Consider the following 26442-nt stretch of genomic DNA (forward strand, 5'->3'; position numbering starts at 1 on the left):
TTTTAATTTTTATTATTATTTATTATTATAATTAAATATATTTCCTTTGTTTACGTGTATTGTTACACACCGTTAATACAAAGCGATACGATTTACAGAGTAGATAATTGAACGGAGAATGTTTCGTTTAAAGTTATGCGCGTCCGGAAGCGGAAGCGACGGCGGAAGCGGCTTAGAACAATTATATATAAGATAATAACATTTTTCATTAAATAGCTTATCGCACAAAATGCGATATAAAAATATAATGTAAAATTTTAAATTAAATTATCAGTGTTTATAACAACATTAATTTAATGCTTAAGATAAATGTAAGCAATATATACCTGTTTCATCAAGAAACTTTAGTTGGGTCTCGGGACTTCATAATAAATTATTCCACGCATAACTTTGTTCCCAACATTACTAATAGCACTTGCGCGAATCTTAGTCGATTTATTTTCTTGTAACATTGTACGACACTCATTTTTCATATGCAAATACAAGCATCAGTCGTAATAAATGAATGCTTTTAAAATGCATAAACAATCGGTTTAATCAATTACTTAGTATGTACGAGTTTTAGTAAGTCACTAAAGAAACGGGACTATTAAATATATTTATGGCCTGTTCGTCGGCGTGGACGGAGAGAAAACTTTTTCTCGAATTGGATAACATCGAATAAGAAAATTTCAGGACAAGGATCGGTCGCAATAAAGTTGACATTTAAACTTATTAGTTTGGAACTTTCTTAGCGAGGCTATTGTATTTTTTTTTCAACTTACCGGAGGGAAGTAATTTATAATACTGCTTTTGTTTGAATAAAATAATTGTATTCATAAAATTATGCTTATACTTGTTTAAGCCAGCGCCATTACGCTGAAATTTTAGATTAATCAAATAACAGCTGAAACTGTTAAAAGCTGAATTGCATATATCGTCATCGCAACGGCTTTGTTGAAACCTTTCATTACATTTGCATTGTTTTATGTGGTCTATATTGAGCGAAATACGCGGAAATTTATAGTAACTTGTTTAAGCAATAGTTTGAAAATTCGCGAGCCCACTCAATATATGCTGAATGTAACACTGATTGATTTTTGCTGCGCATCCAAATGCGTCACGATATTTATCAATTAATTTTAGACATCATTTTCAATTAAAATAGTAATTAATTGATGACATATTAATATGGGGTCATTTAAACATATCCATTATGACAGTTTTGCTATTCAAAAATCTCATTAAATATTCAACTAAATGTTTAATTCCTTTGCAAATTTTCACAAAATTCCTAGGCCATTTTTTAATACTAAATTATCGATATAATCTCAATGGAAGCGTCGGAACTTAATTGTAAGAAATCGTTAAAATGTCATAAAATTAACACAACTCTAAGATTTACACAAAATCAAAACTTTTTTCAGGTTATAATGGAAGATTAAAATAAAGTATCTAGCACTTCGCTTCTGACTTAACTTACATATACCTGATAAAAATATTTTTTTATTGAATCCACTGCAGTCCAATTTATTTAAACACAATAATTAAGCTTCTAAGTTATTATTTATATATAATTTATTTGGGGAAACTGTTTCAGATAATGGAACCATTACCCGAAAAAAACACCCAAAAATGCAATGACAAAAAAAGGCATTAACAAAAAAGAATAATAGTATCACACCCGTTTGAAAATCAACGTAAAGTATGTAAAATGCATAATTAAATATAAAAAGTTGTCAGGATCAAACATAATCGTTGCGTTATAATTAATTTGTACAGTTTCCGTTAAGAGTCATGAAACATATGTAATATAAATTGTCTCATGTAATAACGTTTCAGCGACCTATTCAAACAATACTAAGAACTAGAAAGTCTAATAAGATATTTATCAGATTAAAACAAAGATTCCAATTTTTTCACAAATCATACAAATTGGTTAATAATTAAAGAAAGCTAGATTATTAAAATTATCTATTTTTCTAGTAATGCTGCCATATAAAATCATTAAACTGAAACCTTAATTTAAATGCAGCGTAACTTACGCAGAATCAACACAAATTACATTTCAACGTATAAAAATAAGCAGACTTCCCACTTTGATGTTAATTTTTGGTTAAGCCAAACAGTCACCTTAATTCTTTAATAGTTCAACTCGATATTTGAGAGGACATGGAGGTTTTACGATGCAGCGCACAGCAACTAACGACATATTTATATCATAATAGCAATTTAATACAAAAAATGTCTCGTCAACTGTTGTAACTTAAAAAATATTTATAAACCTTTCGCAGTTTAAATTAAAAATAAACGAAGCTATTCCTAAATAATATTAAAAAAAGTCCTTTCTATATTCGCTCAATTAATACGCATGAGAAGAATATTGCTGTATTATATTAAATCAGACAATATAAAACTAAATTATTTCAACTTGAAAATCATTTTTAAAATATGTATTATTTAGCTTACGAGAATCTGAGTTTATCTTTTATCGATATGGCAACTACCCGCCTAGGTATAAAAAGCACTTATTGAAATTGGCGCATTGACTGTGAGAATATGACTTGTCGCATAAACACGTTAAGAGATCAATTAGGTTTTACGACCTACCGACGATCCCTCGACTGCATAAACAGCAGAGACCTTTACAAACAAAAAATAATGGTTTACATTGACAAGTATTGTGACAGCTGGCCGTATATTGCAGGGACGTCATGTCAGATTTTTCCAGGAGGGTGAAAGTTTGTCAGTCAGTGGTCGTTTTTTTAATTTTATCCATGTCATCAGGATTCATAGTATTTCATTAAATGACATGCATTTTTCTGGCCAAATTCAAGGGTATAAATTCTTATGAAATAAAATACTGGAAATTGTATCATAAAATCATTTAAAATGGCTTCAGAAAATAGAATGTATATTTGGCATGACATACATGTCTTTGGACTGCAGTTGTAAAACGATTTTAAGGATGACATATATGGCTTTGGACTTCTAAAGCTTAAAATAACTAAAGTTGATATGCCATACATTTGATGTCCAATAAGATTCAGCTAAGCACCTTTGCACGTCTACATTTTAAGTTGTACGTCCACATTTTAAACTATTTATACAAAAAATAAGGAATGTACCGCAAAATTCCGCACAGAAATACCAGTAATTCGATAATAATAGCTATTTTTTGTATAGTATGTTTGCTATAAATTACCGCACGCGAAATTCCGCATTTATTATTTCTAATATGTAATTAATCGCAAGTTTTTTTTAATTTTCATCCATGATATAAATTTATTTTGCTCCATATTTGTTTCGCTATTAATATTTACCTCTAGCACATTTTCAGCGAACTTTATTAGTTTGAGTGTTTTTCGATATTATTTTTTTATGTAAATTTATTATGAATTATTTTTCTACAATCGCTAGTGGTGCAGGAAAACGTTAAATCCCAATAACAACAAAAAAAGCACTTAACCTAAACGCGCCAGATATAAATATAATATGACATGTAGGTGGTGGCTGTTATTCGCGACTGTCTAGGTAGGAGGTTATGCTTAGCATCAGTCCACGCAGTATACTGAAGCGAAACACGTTGCTAATGGGTCTGAAAGAGGGCTGGCTATCACCGAAATATGGCACTTGTGTGAACTATGATTTGAAGCAATCTAATAATATAAAGAATAAATTTAAAATAATAATAATAATAAATTCATTGTTTTCTGAAGGAAATGCTATTTGAAGCTAGTCATAAAATTTCTCTGCTCGTAGCTAAATTTGGAAAAAATCAAACCAGCCAAAAATATTCTGGAAAAAGATGACAAAGATGTGAAAGAAATGCCACCAAGCAATAGTACTGTTAGTAAGAGAATATATGAGATTGCAATGGATGTAGAAACACAGCTAATTGAAAAGTTAAGAGCAATAAAATTCTTGTTATAGATGGATGAATCAACTTTGATGGCTTATGTAAAATATATTGACAGTGGTGAATTTAATGAAGAGATGTTGTTATGTGAAACATTGAAAACCACAAGTACTGCTATTGATATATACAATCAAATCAAATATATTTAGATAAAACTCAGGTACTAATGAAAAATATAACACCATGTACTGCAGATGGCGCTCCTTCTATGATGAGCAAGAAACGCGGTTGTTTGAAATTAATGAAGGATGACAACCCAGACATGTTGATTGTACATTTTGTTATTCACAAAGAAAATTTATTTTCAAGAAAGCTTTCACTTGACTTAAATGAGATAATGTATTCATTTATAAAATGTTTTACCTTTATCAAAGCAAATGTCAAATGTAAACGTATCTTTAAGCAATTTTGTTAGGATAAAAATGTTGAACACAATATACAAAACCAATATGGTTTTCGCAAGGATTGCCTAAAGAGATTTATGAAACCATTTGATATTCGTAATGAGTTTTTAATGATAAGCCTGAAATGATACTTTTAAAATCAGTTAATGGTTAAGAATATTGGGACATTCAAAAACAATATTGCTATATCCGATAAGTGAGAATCGAATAAAGCATATCTAAATCGAATTTGGACCAATAGGAGAGCGCAAAAAAACAATTATACCTTCTCAGAAGTCAAAAATCCACGTCAAAAGCAATAAAATCGCGTCAGAGCAGTCACGATTTTATTGCTTTTGACGTGAATTTTTGACTTCTGAGAAGTAATAATTGTTTTTGCGCCCTCCTATTGACCAAAATTCGATTTGAATATACTTTGACCAATAATCTCGTATCAGAAGTCCGTAGTGTTATCGGTAAGGATAGCTATAATATTTTTATACAACTTCATAACGAGCATGCCAAACACAAGTATATTTTTGTTGATGTTTTTATATTTTTTTAATGTTTAATTGTATAATCATAATGATCAAATTTGTAATAAAAAATATAAATAAATAAAATACTGTTACTTAATTAATTTTAAATATCCTTAAATATAAAGCAAACGCTTAACATTCCCCCCATCTCGATTACTTAACAAATTAAACATATTATATTGTACAATATAAACAAAACACATTATTGTTTAACATTTCAGCTAAACCTGGCGTTAATTAACAAAACCCAATCGCATTAGCATTAAGAGCGCTGTGTAATTATTTGGCGAAGCAATAATTTTCTTGCCAACTAAACCGACGACGTCACCTACGGCCAAAACTAGCTCCGAACAAAATTTAATTTTCAAACACAAATTATTTACAATAAAAGTTTCGCCTAATCACATTAGGTGTGTTGTTCTGCTATACGCCCTAGCCGACGGGGGGTTTAGCGGTAGGGGTAGATTAGTTGTACTACACGACAAAGTTTGGTTCAGTTCCATTCGCGTAGGGTATCAAAGTTATTAGTATCCGAGTTAACTTCGTTTATATCACGAATTTTCGAGAGATTCGATATGAGGTCAGCCCGGTGACGACCCGTCAAATATTGATTATTAATAAATAATGCTAGGTTGGTGCTTTTGAAATGTCCGATTTCCAAAGTTTTTAGATGGCAAATAAATAAATCATACTTTACGTTATTTTTTTGCTTCTTATACAAGTGGCACAAAAGTCACAAACGAGTTTTAATAAAATCTGTAAATTAAAAATTAAAGAGATTGATTATGGAAAGCTACAGTATTATTTAGTAAACCAAAATCAGGTATGAATATGATATGTTTTAATCTGTTAATATGAAATAATAAGAAAAAAATAGACAAATTGTACTACCGTTTTAGGATATCTAATATTAATCTTACTCATTTGCCTATATACAATTCGTTAATAGACTGCAACCAATTACAAAAAACCAAAACGAAGCGAGTGAAGCGTTAAATTGGTGACCGTCTCTGAGACAAGATGCATTAGTGGCACTTGTGTGAGATATGTTGAGTCATTAAGAAAATTTCCAAAGCGGAATTGATTGATGAATAGCTACTAATTGATGTCCGAAAATACTTTGTATACTTTGTGTATTTAAATACAATTCAATTAAGCATCAAATCGATGGAATTGGTTAAATTATCTTTTTGACGAAGGGACACTCGAATTAATCAAAGTCTAGAGAATAATTTATCCACGTCGAATCTGTTAAAAAACGGAAAGCAGGAAAATTGTTGAGCCGTGAACAACGGTTTTTCGAGGGCACTCGAGGAGATGCAATAATAAAAAAAATGGAGTTCTGACAAGGGACAAGTTGATGAGGGGTTCTTGAAGTGCGACGAAATTTTGTTAATAAATTGCCATTCTTGTAACAAACTTAATTTAAAATGCGCGCTTTATGTATTGTATTTAACAGTGTCAAGTACAAAATCAGTGATAGCTTAAATATTTTGTATTAGTAATTGGTGGATGGCCAATTAAATTTAAGATTACAATTCAACGTAATCAACTTATACAACGTTTTAAAATCTTTTGAAAACCCAACAATCGCGTTTAAAAACCGCTTTTTATTTGACGGTTACATGTTTGTTACTTTTTCACATATATACAGAGAAAAACCTTTAAGAAATATGTTGATCTATTTCAATAATGCTGTGTTTCATAAAAAACAAATACAATCAGTGCTGCAATAAACAATAAAAATTAGCTAGTATTATATTTTCTATATATTTTTAAATCAATATAAAATATTTGTGAATCGTCTCTTTATTAATAAACAACTCAAAACAATATTACTAATAAGATAGCAATAAATATAAATAATTTAGTTAAATAATGAGTTGTGTTACATTATATCCACTAGCATAAACGTTTCGAACGGAAATCCACTTTAACCGTATTTTTAAGATGGATTTAAAAAAACTATAATCCCTATAAACCCTATCCCGTAAATAATATGTTTATTTACAATAAAAATGAAATCTTTCATAGGACAAAATGTTTAGTGTAGTTTTACTACTCGAGAATTATTTCCCGAAAATTCCTCGAGAAAAACGCCAAATTAAAAAAAAATAAGTCTTTTTTTATTAACAATTAAATTTATACGAATATTTTCAAATGTTTAAGAACTGCTGCATTTTTTTAGCCACTGCATAAAAAAGTGTGGGTCCGTATCAGATGTTTTTTGGAAGCTTTTAATAGAGATTAAAAGTAATTGAATGGCAAAAAACGGTTTTCTCAACTTTTAATAGGCCATAACTTTGCTTTGGTAATCTAAATAAAATATAACATTTATAAGCAAATACAAATACATCGCTCCGCGTGGGAATCGGTAGATTACAAAAATTTATGGGGGCTTTCCACAGCGTTACGTCATAAAATTTGCCTGTCGGCGAATAATTTAGGAAGTTTTTTTATCTTTATTTTGATCAAAATATGAAAAATGTAAAGAGTCAAGAGCTGTTATTAACAACTTTCTCTACGATTCGGGAGCTCGAAAAAACTTTAAGCTCTGTAACGAATCAAAGTAGATCGATCCGTTGTGGTCCTTTGATTATATGCGTCTATTATCGTCAACAACTCATCATCCAATTGATTTTATTTAAACGATCATCTAGTTATCTGTTCATCAATAATATAATATCACATACTAAATATTACATATTTTTTTATTTATCCAAATTTTTCGTAATACATGAAAATAAAAATTATTGCTTCACGAAAAATTAAAAACATCAAGAAACTAGAATGCATAGTTTAGCGTCAATAAGGATACATAAATTGTGTATGACAACAAGTGTTGCACAATAACCACAAACATTCAATAGCTATTAATAATCACTAGAGACACGTATTTTTATTAATTCACGATAAATTAATTAAATAAATTGGAGTTACAAAGTCACACCACTTGGAACGAATCTCGAAACTGATATCTTCCAAATAATAATTAGTAAGAAACGATTTTGTGCTTCAACAGTCGTTTGCTGTTAGCTATATATTTATTGATTATGATGATAATTATGTATAGCTTTACCAACTAAACTTGTAATAATTATCATTAATTTTGTGTGTTATATTTTATATATGTATGTATATTTTATTATAATTTTTTCTCCTTTCTTTTTTAAATTTGTAAAAAGTTTTATGTATTTTTCCTTGAATTTTTACTATGCTTACGGATTACTAATTTTATTTTTTTGTCAACAATGGAAATGGTCATGAACCAGTATTGTGCATTTAATATGTTTGTATGCTATCATTGTACCTATGTATATTTAAAAAAAAATTAACTTTTATAAAAAAAATGATTCGTGAATCATAAATCGTGCCGCCTATCGTTGTTCAACGACAAACTATGTTATAATTAAATAATAATATAAAGGTAGACAAATGAGTATTGCGCCACTGATCAAAACGAGTCTTTATGAAATTAAATAGCTAATAATATTTATCAATCGGAGTCAGGTATATTTGTACCGCATTCGCAGTACTGGTTAAACCAGGGATTTAAGCTTTGAAATGCATCATAACTCCGCGGGCCATAAAATTATATATCCCCATATTAGATTTAGATACACTATAGACATTTTTGGAGTGCAAAATTGCACTCCAAAAATGTTACATGAAAAATGTTCAAGGCGGGCCCGCGGGTTGGCCACCCCAGGGTTAAACTAAATAGCAGATACAGTTTTCAACAGTTTCTGTCGAGGTTTTCTTTAATTTACGGCAAACTTTAATATTCGCCCATCCTCTGTGACGTCTGACAAAAACACGATGCATGCGCTACCTTACTAGACATAGACTGACAGCTGTACGAGCTTCGCTCGAGTATTATTTATTAAAAGCATCTTTACTCCAATGCTGGAGCTGCAGCGTCATACATACATATATTGAATTTTTTTGCCTAGCACATATATAATATATACAAAATATGTTTAGTTTTCTTTCATTTTATTAAACAAAAAGTAATTATTTAATAATGATGAAACCAAAACAACTTCAATACGAATTTTTCAACAGTTACATTAAAACTGAACAGCAACATCTCGCTGTATGAATGAAACGGTTCAACTCACTACTCCAACGTCCAATGTTTCAAAGTGCATCATTAATGCGTTTCAGAATACACCTAGGGCCATTAGAGACTCGACGCTGTTAAACGATAGTTTAACTACCGATACGTCTAAATCCAGTAGTCAATGAACACGTTACATAAAAGGCGTTTTATACCTAGATATCTAACGTAGATATGTGAATGTATTTTTCTTTTGACATAAAAAATATACATCCATGATGTAATTAATTAGCAACGGGATACAGTAACGAGAAGCGCTTTATTCAACAAACTCATTTAATTGCCAAGAGTAAGTTCATTAGTAAGGCAAATAGTTGATTAAAACGTTTCGGTAATTAATGTATCAAGGTCGGGTGGTTATATGAACCGTGCATATTCTTAAAATTATGTAAGAACTTTTATTGTAATGCTGATATTTATAACCTAATAAGCGGAGACTCAGATTCGAGGTAAACAAAGAAGAGGCCATAAATATTCATAATTGATGTTGAAAAGTTTGAAAAACATTAACAGGTAGGTGTATAATATATTTATAATATAACGTAGAACTTCTCGAAATTACTTAATTTAATAAAAAAGTATACGTATACGCATTAAGATAAAATTGCTATTAATAATATGTAAAAGCTTTTCAATTATTCCGTTTACCACTGGATAGCGAGAGTTCCTTTAACTGTTTCTAACTCATGCTGCGAATAACCTGTCGCAGATAATTTATCTCAAAGTATATTTAACTACACGTCGATTAACTGATTTCCTTTTAAATCTATGCATATCACTCATACGAAAGAGGTTCATAATTGAATGAACATATAATATTTCCTTTACTCTGACATTAATAAAACATATATTGAAATTTTTAAGAATTCAATACAGCAATAAAAATTATTCAATCAGAACTCTGCACACCTTCAACGTGTTCACCAAACAGCGCAAAACCGGTCTTTGGAATCACAATTTCCTAGTTAATATATTATCGTAGATGTGGACCCTAATTGCTCAGATGATGCGATAGATTGATACCGCCAGACTTGTTATATACAACGGGGTGTTTAGGAAGACTTTTTAAATCCGCATGTATTTGATTTATATACACTTGCACAGCCTCCGCGTTATCTCCGTTGCCATTGTATTCAAATAGTAACCCCACTTGATCTCCATACAGCGAACAATGCCTTCAGATAAAGCACATAAATCATAACTGCTCGAAAAATTAAACCATTATCGAATTCACGTTCCCGGCGTTATTATTATTTACGCACAAGTATCGCATGTCAAATTATGTTTCGATGTGTTGTCTTTTTATGTGATGTGATCATTAAATGTAATTGAAATTTGATATATGTTTATTTTGTATCTATAAATAACACAATACTTTTATGTAGAAGTTGAATAATCGATGGAAAGATAATCATCGTAAAACCTTGACACCTTGCATTACCTTCATATATTGTAAGAACCGAACGATATGAGCATACATAAATATTTATTATATGTCATGGAATACGTGGATAAGCAATGATATGAAAATGTTTTCTCGTTTTTCTTTAATTTTTAATTCTAGATTCTAGAGATTCCAACTCGAATATTCGAATATATTTGGCCTATTTTACTATTCGCAACTTAAATATTCGGATTATGCAAATAATATATGTATCACTTTTTAATGTTTTGCATATATATTAAATTTTTTATATTTATTTTTTGCGTGAAAATTTTAATTTACAAGTCTATTTATTTAGGGTAGTAATTTAAATACTTATCATGATTTTGATGCGAAATATGCAGCTCTTATTTTGACAAGTTATTCTTTACTTTCAAACTGCAAACTTGAAATTTAAAGCACGATTTTATCTCTTATAAATACACCCATACCTCGATATACGGCCGCTCTTTATACGGCCTTTCGCTATAACGGCCCTCTTTAATTAAGACACGTTTTCGATATACGGCCTAAAATGTTTCGCTATAACGGCAAAAAAACTTTTTTTCGATGTCGATTTTTTAAAAAATTTAAAAATAGATTCAATTTGCATAATTTTAAAATGAAAGGTGAAGCAGCTAGCGCCGATGAGGCCGCATCTAAGGAATATCCCAACATTTTAAAGGGAATTATTGAAAGAGGTGGTCATAAACCTGAACAAGTGCTTAACGTAGACGAAACAGGGCTTTATTGGAAGCGAATGACAGATTGCACGTACATTTCAAAAACCGAAAAATCTGCACCTGGTTATAAGGTGTCTAAAGAACGATTAACTTTGCTACTTGGTGCAAATACCGCGGGTTATTTTAAGCTAAAACCACTTTTAATATATTTACCCGAAAATCCAAGGCCTCTTAAAGGACTAAATAGAAATCAATTACCCGTCATATGGAGATCCAACAAGAAAGCTTGGATGACTAAAGCTACTTTAGAGGATTGGTTCAAAAATCACTTTTGCACAGAAGTGAAAAAATATTTGCGAGACAATAACTTAAGCAACAAGGCTTTGCTAATTTTGGATAATGGACCAGGGCATCCTACTAATTTATCCGAACTATCTGAAGATGTCATGATTGAGTACCTTCCGAAAAATACAACAGCTCTGATCCAACCAATGGATCAGGGTGCAATAGCCACTTTTAAGGCATATTACCTACGCCGAACTTTCCAACAACTTATAAGGGCAACCGATGGTAAATCTTCAATTAAAACATTTTGGAAAAACTATAACATCAAGGATGCTGTTGACAGCATCAGTGAATCACGGATGGAATTAAAATTAACAACAATGAACCATGTTTGGAAAAAAATATGGCCAGAATGTGTAAAAAGTACTGATGCAGAAGTTAATTGTCTTCCTGAAATTAGGCAAAACATTTTGGATCTAGCAGATGATCTCGACTTTGAAGGTTTGAACGAACGTGATGTGCTTGATCTACTTGAAGCTGATAGGGAACCCCTTTCATATAAGGAACTCATTCAGTTGCAAGCAGAACCGGCATTTGATGAAGAGACAGAGCCTGTTGTATCCAAACAGCTAACATCAAAAAAATTGTCAAAAGCTTTTTCCTATTTCGAACAAGGAATGAACATTTTCCTTGAAAACGATCCTGACGTCGAACGTAGCGCTAAAGTTTCTCGAGGAATTAACTCAGCCATTAGCTGTTATTAATCACTGAAGAACGAAAGAGACAAAAAGGAAAGACAAACAACGTTGGACAATTTTTTTAAGCCAGGCCCATCCTTACCAGCGAAAAATGAGAACGACAGTGATCTGCAGGTTACCATTTCTTCATCGTCTTTAGATTAGTCATTTAAAAAAAATTATGTATGTGTTCCTACACATATTATTATGTAACATGAAGTTGTTTCATTTTTGTTTATGGATTATTGTTGGTTTTTGGAGTCTGTTATTATTTTATGTACAAATGTATGTACTTGTTATGTATGTATTTTTGATTTAAATGAAATAAAAAGATAAAATGCATTTTAAATGATAAACCATGTTACATATTTAACAAATTTGGAACCGATCCCATTGAATTTGTATTAGAATAGTTGATTCGTTATACGGCTTTTCGCTTTGCGGCCAAGTTTCGTGGAACGTATCTAGGCCGTAAAGCGAGGTATGGGTGTACTTAATATAGAAGATTTTAGATATTTTTTGCTTAGTTTTTAGATAAAAAGTGAGATACTTCTCGAAACACCGCTATTAAGAATGAAGCACTTTTAAAAGTTGTTAAGGGACAGTGTCGACAATCCGACAACGGCAACTTTCGGCTTCGAGTTTTAAAGTACCCTAGAGAGTCGCGATCGCGTCCCTTATTCTTAGCCGCTGTGGCCAGGACGTCAGTGCTAGAGAACGCTCCTCTTGCGCGAACCATCCAGCTTCTCAACAAGCTTGCCAAGCACAATAATTTTTCGGCGAGTTGGAAAAAATAATGTGGGATCGTACACATCTATTTTAGGTGTGCACAAAAACTGTTATTATATATTTTTTTTAAATGTAATATGTATAATTATTGTTTGTATAATGATCATCGTAACGCATTAAAAAAAAACCTGTCAAGTCATAATGTACAGATTTATAATTAAAAATAAAAATAAAATGTCGGATATTTAGAAAGTAGCAATATTTCTTTTTTACGTATATATTAGCATTTCTGATTTTTGAAACGCTTTATGCTCACTAATAATATAGCAATTAATTAAACTAGCTGTCGGTACCTCACTATCGTGAGGTACCGATAGCTAGCGAGTGTGCGAATACCGGACCCTCAACTTTTTGGGTTTTAAATATAATTTTTGCTTCGTTCTGATTTTTTTAAATATTTTTTAAAATTTAATGGTTTAAATTGGACATTACTATTTAGGATTTTCAATGATAGACAAAATAGTTCAATCTATAAAAAAGTACTTAACATTTTCAATTCATTTGAAAATAGGTTTACAACTTGAATAAATATTTCCAGAAGAAAACATTTTATAAAATTTATTAGATTTACAACGTTAGATTTTATCGTTATATTGAAACTTAGATATTTAATGATAAATCTAAATATTGTATATCATTTATGAATAGGTTTAAAACTTGGCTAGATAATAATAAATTTAAAATTATACTATGAAATTTCAATACAGCGAAGCTCACGAAACCAATGAATAAATTTTGGTATACTGAAAATTCGTTATATTGAACGTAAGGAAGATGATATATTTTATTTTTAATTATCACATTACTACAACATCAAAATAACCTCTTATGAGGTTGACAGATAGTTTTTTGCCCATTTTTAAGGATACTGTATGAAACAATAAAATTTGTGAAAAAAATGTTTTATAAAAAAAATTTGAGGGTCAGCGAAACACCTGTAATGTCGCTTTTGAACACATCTGTCACACACCACGTCAAGAACGAACTGAATTTGGAGAAATATTGTGTAAAGTTGCAACGTCATTCTTAAATTCGGATCAAAATATTTCGTTATACTGAGATCAGTCTTCGTTATAATGAAAACATTTTGTATGCAAGTTTTTCGGGGACAAATTAAAGATTCGTTATACTGGGAATTTTGTTATTTCGGTATTCGTTACAAAGAGATTTCGTTGTAATATTTTTTAAAATAGGTTTGTAACTTTACTAAATATTATTAAAACAAAAAATATCAAACTGTTTTCAACATAAAAAATAATATTAAAACGTAACATTTTGTATCATTTAAAAGTAGGTTTACAGTTTAATAAATAATAATAATAATAAATAGCATCGGTTACACATCCGCTCAAAAATATTACTGATATGAAAAAATATTTTGTTACACCTTACTAACGCTACAACACAATCGATCATATATAGCTAGTGCAATGTGAGTGATTATAAGTCATTGATTGTGTTTTAGCGTATTTTATGTGTTTGAGTGCCAGTTTTAACGCTGCATAACACAATTATATCATAAATTTAAATTTTCGTAAAAAAAAAGTTTTTTGGTGACACCATAAGTTACTTTATAATTAAAAAAAATAATTCTATGTTTTATGTGTAAATATAAAAGTCAGTTTTTAATTACATTTACTAATGAGAAAGAAACAATAAACTAAAGATATCAAGCACCTAATCTGTTACTTTAGACCAAAAGTGCGTTTTAAAAATATTAATAATTTTGAAACCTTTGTCTTTTTTGATTAAAAAATATTTTGATTTACATATTTTTTAAAGTAAATGTTTTTCTGCGCAGCATTATATATTTTAATAATTAATGAGTGTAAAAAGTTTTCACTATATTTAAAATTAATAATAAACTAATGATATTTAAAATCTATAATAAATTATTAATATTTAAAATCCATAATAAAATAAAAAATATTTTTAATGTTGAAAAAAATATTTTGAATAAATCTTGAAATTTTATTCTGAAACTTTTAATTTAAAAAATATTTAAATTAGTGTTATACATTTTTGTGTAGTTTACTTTCAAAGGCGTCAGTAAGAGGGATTTTTGCAATACTGTGCGCTTAGTAGTTGGTTGGTAATGAATAGTACTTATTTTGAAACTTTGCCCCTTTTTGTTTAAAATATTTTTTAAAGCAAAGTTTTAAAAATTCTCTAAAAACTAAAACTTTAAATTGCCAACGGTCGCCAAAATTTAGGTACATATTTTTTCTGTATAGAGAAGCTAATACATATCCACATTATTTATATTATATTTTAAATCTATAAACTAAAAAAATATTTTAAAAAACATTTTTTTTTGTATTTGATGATTTTTATACATATTTTAATAAATTTTATACAATTTAAATCGTTAAAATAAATTTCGCTCGTTAAAATCAATTTCGCTCGTTAAAATCAATTTAGTTCGTTCTCAAGCGCGGGACTTCCCAAATTTGCTTTGACAGTTCTTCTGTCATCTGGCAAGAAATATGTTATAATCGCGGCATTTTTGTTACAAAGTGACAATTGAAGATGATTCAAGTGATGCAGCATTTGAAATTATAGACAAAACTATAAATTGCGGGTGTGCCAGTAAGTGTTTAGTTATAAATGAATAATATAACACGGTTATTCTAACAAAATTACTATTGACTTTCCAGGATCTAATATTAAAAGACAAACAGCGGTGATTTGGCAATTAAAGGTATACATACCGAAGTTAATTAAACATATTACAATGCTAGTAATAATAAAAAATATATGACATATTGTGACAATTTTGTAGAAGATGAAAAGATGCCAATCTACGTGTTTAATCCTCTACAGTACATCCATCAATTGTGTTCTTTGGTTGTCGTTTAAATTTAATTTATGGATTATATTAGTAGTAATAATGTGTTCAATGTTTACTCTTGATAGGAGTCTTATTGTTTTTTAATTATTTTTCAGAAGCAATGATGGAACAATTTGATGACCTATATGGCTACAACGTAAAATTGGTATATATAAACAAAGAGTTAATCTTCTCGTGTTGAAGTCACTGTCAGCAAGTATTATCTTTTTATAAAGAACATACTACATAAGTTTGATGTAACTGAATATCTTAAATTTGGCTATTCAGAAAGAGGAATGATGGCACAGAACAAAAATTGTACATATTTTGCCACATCGGAATTAAAAATAACCCACTCTTAGATATTTTGGCTATCGATTATTCCAGGTATGCAATCACATATTTATAATCATTGTAAAATGTCGTTTATTAGATAACATCCAAGAAACTACACATTTATAAGCTGTCCGACAGCGCCGATTTGATCGACATTAACTTTCAATCCTCACATACTAAGGATATATTACACGTTCATGTTTAAAACATAACTGGTTAATTTAAAATTCTTAAAATCTAACGTATATGTGTATAAAATCGGAAAGCAATGATAATGTTTATGTGATATTATTATAAAAACTCACTTTTCGGCCTCGGAGCCCGGCGACGGGATTTCAAAATTTGAAGATTTCATTACAAAGATTGTTTTATGATTGTTTATCTAATTTAATCAATGTATTCTTCTTATCCTAAACACATTATGTATATATTTAATTTTCATAGTTATATAACACACCTAGTTAATTTGCAATCCGATTATTTATAAAAGCAAAAACTCACTTTTAGGCCTCGGAGCCCGTCGCCGGGAATTCAAAATTTGAAAATTTCATTACGAAGATTATTTTATGATTGTTTATCTAGTTTAATCAATGTATTCTTCTAATCCTCAACACATTATGTATATATTTAATTTTTATTCAGTCAAATGACGAATTAATGAAAATTATTGTCGCGTAGCAAAATTTTATTATTAAATAATAATTATTTAAAAGTGTTGTCACGGTACTATCTATTTGAATTTGAATGCTTATTTTTCATTGGTCGACGCTATTTGAATATTTGAATGCTTATTTTTGATTGGTCGAAACAACAGAACGCATTACCGGCGGCTCGAAAATCAATCGGAACAAATTCAATTTTAATTTTTATTATTATTTATTATTATAATTAAATATATTTCCTTTGTTTACGTGTATTGTTACACACCGTTAATACAAAGCGATACGATTTACAGAGTAGATAATTGAACGGAGAATGTTTCGTTTAAAGTTATGCGCGTCCGGAAGCGACGGCGGAAGCGGATTAGAACAATTATATATAAGATGTTGTTAGGTAAATATTGAGGCATGGTTACACCGGCAAAAATCATGGTTTTGAGCAACAAGTGCGATATTATGAGGCTTGACCGTGAGCTTAAGAGCGCGAAGCGTAAAATAATCATTGGTTAACCAAGATGCCTAGATTTAAGCATTAAACAACCATTCGCTAGCTTAGATGCCTAGTTGCAGGCCTACCGAGAGGGGGGTAGGGGGAAAATTCCCGGAGCCCGTTTTCTTAGAGGGCTGATCAAAGTATATTCAAACCATATTTTGGTCAATAGGAGAGCGCAAAAACAATTATCACTTCTCAATTTTTCACCGTGATGGCACGATTTTATTGCTTTTGACCTGGACTGGAAATTTACTATATGGCAACACTGAGCACACGACTATTTATCAGGTAAATATTATGAGTAGATATTTTTAATAATTTTTAATGCCTAATTAAAATATGTCGCAACAATGTCTAATTTTTATATTTATTTATTTATTAGAGTATTTATTCAATAAATTATATTACGATGGTAAAAAATATATAAAATGCAATTTTTGTCATGAGGCCCGTAATCATTGTTTTCCCAGGGCCCAAGTTCGCTCTCGGGGGCCCTGCCTCAAAATTACTTACTGCTTAATTAAATTACTTTGCATCGATCAAACAATTTATTTGGGAAATTAAACTAAATAACAACTTAAATTTAATAAATATTATTTTATAATATTTTGTCAAAGCAAAATCAAATCAATAAATTTTACTAAGTTGTAAAAAAATAATTCGTCCGTGTCTAAAAAATAGAAAACCTTATAAGAGAAAAGCTTAAATGCTGACAGCCAGTTCCGGGCGGCACTTGCTTGGGGGCGGCATATTCGCGATGGAATTGTCTAGTGTAGTTCTTAACCCTAAATAAACTAAAATTTATGTAAATCAACGAATAGCAAGAGCTTAACAATAATAAATTTATTATTTTAAGAAATGCTGATTTTATGACCCTACAAAAAAATGTATGGGGGGGGCGGCAATTTTAAGGATTGCCCCGGGCGGCACATACCCTAGCTACGCCACTGCTGACAGCGTATGTAAAACAATATTTAAGACTGATACTTATAATCTATGAATTAGTATTGGTTTATATTATAATTTTAATTTTAAAAATAAATAAATAACGCAGTTCAGCTGATATTTGATCTGATTTTAAATGTGCAATTCGATTATGCTGTTAGAATCAAACATGGGTCAGACTTATATTAATGCAATAGTACGATCATATATGATACATACTTGCGCATTAGTATGTGGTGCCTTTTTACCAATCAAACCCAAAAAAGTGCATAAAACGACAATAAAGATAAATATTGAAAATACAATTTAAATATTAAAATACGAAACTCAGCTGCAACATACAAAAACCCAATAAAAATTGCATCGCGTTAAATACTGCTGGGGTAATAAAAGAATTCCGCCACCCGAAAACAAATTCCGAAGCGCAGCTGCAGCAAAGAAAAACAGATTTTTACAAAAATAATTGCAATTTGGAGGAGTACATAGCAAGTAGAATAAATAGATTTTTACTGGTCTAATTAACATATGGATCTCTCACAACGACGAGAATATTGCTTACATAAACGGCGAAACACTCCGGGTAAGAAATTGAAATATCAAGATTGGCAGCCGAGCGGCATTCCAATTTCAATTGAGAGCCACGCAGTCACCAGGTAGCAGTCAGGAGATTTATTCAAGACTAAAGACGACCGACGAGGCATAAATGGTCGAATATCACATCAATAAATGCACGTTTACCATAAACAATTGTAAACATAAACCAAATATGGTCAATTTCTTATTCAGCGACATTTAAGTATTATCTAGTACTTATTATTACAATGGTTAAATGGCCAGTTTGCGGTTAGAATAGACCTTATAAAATCTCATATCAGCCTCTAACGTATTTATTTAAACCTATGATCCCTAAACGTCGTGAGGAGCGGTTTTCGCCCGTTATTACACCCGACCGTTTTTCGTTTTCCATTTAGCCCTTCGCTGATACGGCCGACATTTTTGCGTCTCATGATTTCCCAGAGGCGGAAGGTGTCTTGAATAGTATGAGGGGGTCCTTTTACAGTTATGACTCTAGCGCGAACTTTGAGCTTTCTCAAAATCGATACGGAACACGTTCCGCAAGACGTGCACCGTTTTGCACTACTGCACTGTCTCGCCGCCGAGGATCTTGATATCATTTGCGCACACCCGTGGATGTGTCTGACCTTTGAGAAGCGCAATAATGGGCGAATCGTAAAGCTCAATTTACAATCTATTGTGCGGCGTTAAGCTCGCGCCAGAAGAAAGCTTCTGAGAAGCCGACTTTTACGTTGGCGGTGTTGTGTGTTTTTATTGGCTTGGATTTAAAAATTTGCATAAAAGCGGGTGTAAGAGTTATAAAAAGTCTAAAAATTAAAATCTAAAATATTCCGAAGAACTTTTAAATATTTCCACACCCATAAATAGATTCTTTTTTTTTAGCTACTATGGAATCGAATTTCATCAAATAATGAAATAAATCGATCGAGCTTAAACATCGGACTATTAATTGTGTTATTATAAAATAAAAAATGTCAATAATTGCTATTCGTTTGACAATATCAATAACAATTAATAAATAATATATGTACTACAAAGAAATGCTTTTAAAATAATATGTTTATTCCTTCTCAAGGTTGTATAGAGCCACCGACAACTAAATATTGATTAATCTGCCCATTGTGTTGTTTATATATAAATTTACACACAACGTTATATAAAAAAATACAAATTGGATTAAAAAGGGTTTCCTTTAACATATATTTTATAAAAAAAACGTGCCTTTTTAAAAGAAGCATTATAAAATTGCATACATTGCATATCTTGTGAATATTTATACATGTTACTTAGAAATCGAATCAAGTCTTCAATATTTAATATTGTAATTCCTACCAATCTAAAAACATGTTTTATAGAAATGGAAGACTTAATAAAAATAATCCTGAAACCTTTTAAAAAAAGTTTTAATAAACCTTAACTTTCCCACATATTTATGAAGTAAAATAATTATATTTTATTAAATTATAATATATACGTATACTTGATACAGATAAATAAATACAAATTATAATTTAAAGGGGATACAACGTGTGTAGTTTAAAAGATTATAATATAAAGAATATAATACAAAGAATACTAAAATATTGTCATGATTGCTTCCTATCTCAAAATAACTGGAAATATTACCTTATTTTATTAAAAAAAAATATTCACAAGGGAAAAGTTGAGTGGCACTCAAATAAAAAATGATAACCAGCATGATAGACGAGTGGTATAAGTCTATGACTATTGACCTGAAAGACCTGGGTTCGAATCCCATATGGACCTTAGTGTTAGTTACATTTCTACCGTGTCTGGGAGATTGTAATTCTGAACGAAAGCATCTGCTCCAATGACTATAAAATAGTAAACGATATTTATAATTTAAAAAAGCAAGCGTTCAAATGATCGCATGATAGAAAATACGTTGATTTCCTCCTTTTTTCCTGAATTCAAATTAGCGGAGGTTACGCCGAATCGAAACAATCGAAAGTAAATTGCTACAGAAAATTTACTATACAAAAAAATATTATTAATTTTTAATTAGTATATATTGTGATCTCTTATTTTTTACATTTTAAAAACAAATCGCATAAGAACGCAATAATATAATAGTAAACATAATTTTCATATTACATACATATTTTAAAGACTGCATCATTGAGCATCCGTCATACTTATTAAAACACACAATAAAATGACTTAAAGCAAACAGTCATCAAGAGAATATAACCATTTGCACACGTTCGTACTACGTACTTAAACGGGCAAAGATAAACTGAGAGGCCTTGAATATCAGAGGTCAATATATAATAGTTAAAATTCAAGTTCGAAACACCCGTCGTTAACTCTGAAATCTCTAAATTAAACTTTGACGTAATTAACGAACTTTTCGGTTAACTCAAACAAAACTAGTCGAGTTTTTCGGGACAAGTTTCAACCCCTTTTCGGTCAGTTACAGGCGTGTGTCTAATTTGAAGATACATACATGTATGTATATAATTTATATTAAACGTTGAATTATATTACTGGATGTCTCGGAAAATTTCATGTTGGAAAAATTACAATTCTGTGCACAATATATACGCGTACTTTCGGTACTAAAGTTTAGTTCAGCTCGAAACAGACACTAAATATGGAACGTGTTTATCTCATACGTATCCGGTGTTATTTCTAGAGTTTTGTAGGTACAGAAATCAATACTGAAAGTCGCTCTGACGAAAAAACTTTTACCATTCCATAAAAAATATTGTATATAGATTTTTTTACGAAACGCTGAATAAACGTTTTCCTTTCGGGTGTTAACGACCAATATTCGCAATATGAGCGTTTGGTAAACAGCCAAACCAAACTTGAAAAGTATAGAAAATATTTGTGAGAAGGTGAGAGATGCATTATATTTATTTATTCTAAATCATCCGTTGAAACATGACAGGCGCAGGCCAAATTCAATTCAATGGTGGTAATAATCAATACCAACGATTAAGTATTGCGACAACGAACTGAAAGCATATAAGCTATTTTTTATTAATAGTGTATTTGTTATAAATTACTGCGGGAATTGATCCCATGATTCTAAATTATCTATTCAGCACCTTACAGACATAGGGCATATAACATAAAATTATATTACAATATAACGATCATACTGATTCAAAGTAATGGTTAAACTTTAAACTTCGACGTGGATTACCTTTGTTGAGATTGATCGTGGCAGTTATGTATGGTGTGTTCTATAAATCATAGTGTTTTTAAACTGACATAAAAGCGTTAAATATTTATATAAAATATAGATTGATCTACATTAAAATACTATATACTAAGTTACATCGCGTTTAAATATTTTACGATTCATTAAAAGTTAACGTTCGCAAAATATTAATATTTAATGATATTTTTTAATAGCTATACGCTGCTTAATTTATAAAGCTTCAATAAACCAAAACTCCTTAAATATTTACTTAGAATATGCGTCACGAGATTGAAAAAGATAAATATTTATTAATTATTTATTTATCGACTTGAAGCGACGTAAACGTTACAAATCTTTTTCAAAGACGTTCTTAAGTAAATATATTTACGTTTACAAAATAATTAAATACGGCTCAGTTGAAAGTTATTTGTTTACATCGGCACCTGAGTTGTCTAATTTACAATCAGTCAATTCCCAATTCAATATTAATTGATTACGTTACAAAAACAAATTTGCGGTTCGGAAAATTTAAAATACACAATCTGAGAAATATATAAGTGGTAAAGTTGCATTTGAAGCTTTTGATGTTGGAATTGATTCTTCACTATTCTCATCAACTCGGTGGTATTTGGGCACAAATCAAATACGACTCAATTAATACCAAGTAAAAAACATCTAAATTTAGACATTCGTTTACCTTGAACGTCTTATTCTCTGCTATCAAGTTTCAGCGAATTTTCTTCATAATTGAATCCGACGAATGTCAAGAGGGAACGAGTCAAAGAGAGCGTATTCCTCACTAGAGAAATAAAAAATAGTTACGAACGAGATGTCGTCTCAAGTTTAGCTAACTGAATTCATAGAGTACAGAGCTAGTTTTTTCTATAAGTAATATGTATTATAATTGATTTAAAATATAATATTGATCGATCTATAACAAAGCCTATTATTAAACTTGTTCGTAAAAATATATATCTAGAATCAAAAGCGAGGCACATTCGTTGTGATTTGTCGTTAGAAAATTCGACAGTTAAACCAATGAACAGTAGTTAAAACTGACTGTAGTAAACTGTCGGTAGTAAAATTCAGCTTCGAAATTCCCGGCCGACTATAAAATGCAATGTTTTGACTTTGGAAAAGTCATATTGTTTTGAATACCAGGCGCAAAAGCAGCCAGAAGCACTCTCTTTTAAATGCGTATAAATTTCAGTAATTGAAACGGTCCGACTTGATTAAAGATAATCTAAAAACGCAAACAAAGAAGCGTTATTTTAGCAACAGAGACAACTTTCAATTAGAGGGAGAGAGAAAATAATGAAAATATTTGACGTGTTTAATTGAAATTTAACTTGAAAGCACAGTTATAAAATTTAATTTATGTTTGATAATAACAAGATGAAAAGAAAGCACATAATATAATTGCTGCGTGAAATAAAAAGCACTATCTTTATTTGGTTTGATTAACTTTTTATATATACATATGTATATATTTATCCCAAATTTTATTTGTATATATTAACAATACGATATTTAATGGAATAAATAAATATAAGCCCAAATTTTACAAGTCTCTCTTATCTATAAGAATAAAATTATTATAAGAAATGATAAAATCTATAAATGAAATTTATTAAATATAACAATATTTCGAGGGTAAAATGTTTAGAATTAGATTGATACAGCAAATTATATGCCGAGCTCATAAAGCAGGTCCAAAGATTATGTTTTGACCGCGAGAAAAAAATATGTAAAGCGTTAAAAGCGCCATAAAAAAACTCCAAAAACAATTATTTTCAACCCAATGTGCTATCGTGCGTCTTACGCGTCAGTCGGAAACTCCGAGGAATTAATTAAAAACATACCATTAACGGCCGTTTGGTACATAAGTGCACATACAACAAAATCTATTGTATCGACAGCACATTGGAATGCGAAATGACAAATTGCTAGGTTGCCAGATCGCAACAGTTACAAAGCAATAAAAAATGTTCTAATAAGAAAACAGGGGCGTATCCAAACTTGTCATCTGACTGATGAATAGGGATGAAATGGATAGCTCTCAAACTGACTGTTAACGCAAATATAATAAAGTCAACTAACATTCTAGCTCTAACATTCCTTCAGATTTAGATGATTCGGGGCAGAATCAGACATTTGGTTATTATATAATGTTTCACTGTATCTGCGTAAGAGATAGAAAATTGATAAAAAAAATATTTTATTTTACCAGAAATCTTCAGTTGTAACATGACATGCAAAACTCATACATGCACATGCACATGAGAAATCAATTGATTAGTATTAGCTAACAGTCTATGCCCGACCTATCTCGATTATATTTTAATTATTCTTTACGATATTCATCTGCGAAATTAGGAAAATCAAGGAAAATCTAATCTGCGAGGATCGATCAGATTTAAAAGAATATAATGATCACTCTAATTAATGAAAAACACAAGGGTTCATATGGGATTCAAAAATAGGTTATAGTCATCAACTAGCTGTTCAAATTTGGCAATGTCGTCATTCAATTGAATGTAACCTTTCAGTGCCTTTGTTTAATTCAAGTTTTATGCAAGTGCTTTTAAAAATGTTAATGGATGCTGGCTGAGAAATGTGTATGACGAGAAAAACTTCTAAGAAAATACAAAGCACCTTTTAGCTCTTCATGACTAATTTCGTTGCAACGATTACGAGTGATTCCGACAAATATAATATTTTTTATTATATATTATTGAGCAGATACCTCTCGCCAATAAGCGATTCGTAGAACTTTTATGACATTTAAATTATATATAATTTTTCAAATGCGCTATTTATTAACGAGACCCAATATACATTGATTTTAAGGATTATTTCTAACAAAAAATCATATTCCTAAAACAGTATGACAAAAATGTTTTCAAGTTTAATCTTAACGAAATTATTATAAAACCGATTTACAAATTTTTGATTCATTAACTTCTCTTCATCACTAGTATATGTATCTAAGTCTAAAGCTTAGATTGAAATTAAATTATGGAGTGTACATACATATATCTTAATCTATCATAAGCAATCATGAAAATGCAAATTAAGTGAGATTAATATTTTATTATATAATCTATCTAATACTAAAATGGAAGTGTAAAGCACTATCATAGAAAGCACACAAATAGAATCAAGTGCTTAAATCCAGTCTTTCGCTAAATAGTGTCCTGACAGAAATCTGACATTGCCACATCTATTTTGATAAACCGTTGTCTAGACTAGAGCCAATTTTCACACCAGAACAGCAGACCTTAATCGCTGTGCATTTATTAAAATTTCAACACGAAAATACATCAAGTCGTCAAGCGCGATTTTTTCGAGCATCGGAAAATGATGCGACATTATTCACACGCTCTTTCTTGTCTCTTCCAACAATGAAAAGTTGGGCTATAGTTGTGTCGGTTTTCTTATCTCTCTGGATGATGAGATAATCCGAATCGTGGTTGACGGAGGATGACTAATGGCAGCTCAACGTGAGAATATTGTTCCGTTTTGAATAAATTCGTAAACGAATCGCGTGATAATATAGTATGCACGATGCCACATATCGATCGTTGTGATTCTAAGAATGAAAACGTGCTATGTGTAAGGTTAATTGATGTTTGGCAACAATGCATTGGAAGGTCGTGATTGTGTCAGGTTTTGTGTGTCAAACATATCCTTAGTAAATATACATAGTACAATGAATCGAGAAAGTGTGTTCAATTAAAAAGCAACTCTAATTTTAAAACAACGAGTACGTTATATTTTGACATCGCATGTCACAGTCGCCGTGAAATTGAATCGATCATAATCGACTGTGACAGTTACACACAAAAACTGGTATCAAAGTTAATTGACATGTCGAAACGATTCGAGTTTAATTAAATCGCGGAATTAACGACTTCATAAGGGTCAATCGATCGCTCTGGAGAGACAAAACGGTCGGTTACAAACGAGTACAAGTTTGCGATAATCTTATCGAGTGATGCATAAATCCGGTCGCGGGCAAAACACGGTTAATTATTCGTTTAAAACGTTGTTAACAGATACGTCCAATTATTGAAAAGTTGAAATACATACCCTCGGGGGAGAAGGAAGATCATCGAGCGAATTAAACAAGGCGTGGTAAAAAAATATTGTATCCGAGGGCGAATTTTTTTTCCTTCTCGATTTTGTGCAAATCGAGGAAAAATTTCCTGCGGCGAAAAAGACCCCGCCCAATTAGGACACTTGTTTTTCGAAACACGCGCACGTCGGAGCTTTCGTAAAATAAAAGATTAAGAAAGGCTCAGAGCGACTCCGCTCTGTTGTTAAGAATCCGCGAATTCGTATTTACATCGGCGGAGCGGCCTTGAAAAATCTTGTTTTGTGTCATAATTTAACGAACAAAACAAAACAGAGAGCGTATTCTGTCTGAGGATTCTCTTTGTGAATATAATATTTCTAGAATATGTGATTCAGTCGTAAAAAATAGATATAAAAAACACTACTTTTGCATATTTAACTATCCAGAACGGAACATGCCAACAAACTCAAGTAACTGTGTTATAAATTCTTCAGAT

At 30.6% G+C, this 26442-nt stretch overlaps 1 protein-coding gene across 5 annotated transcripts in view; it reads right to left on the reverse strand.

Annotated features, from left to right (window-relative positions):
- The window catches only part of rut (adenylate cyclase rutabaga), a 216075-nt gene that overhangs the window by 134389 nt on the left and 55244 nt on the right, over nucleotides 1-26442 (reverse strand). The window lies entirely within an intron of this gene.

This window comes from Plectrocnemia conspersa, unplaced genomic scaffold (genome assembly GCF_051122295.1).
Source record: "Plectrocnemia conspersa isolate PC_06_02 unplaced genomic scaffold, ASM5112229v1 ptg000003l, whole genome shotgun sequence".
Classification (NCBI taxonomy): domain Eukaryota; kingdom Metazoa; phylum Arthropoda; class Insecta; order Trichoptera; family Polycentropodidae; genus Plectrocnemia; species Plectrocnemia conspersa.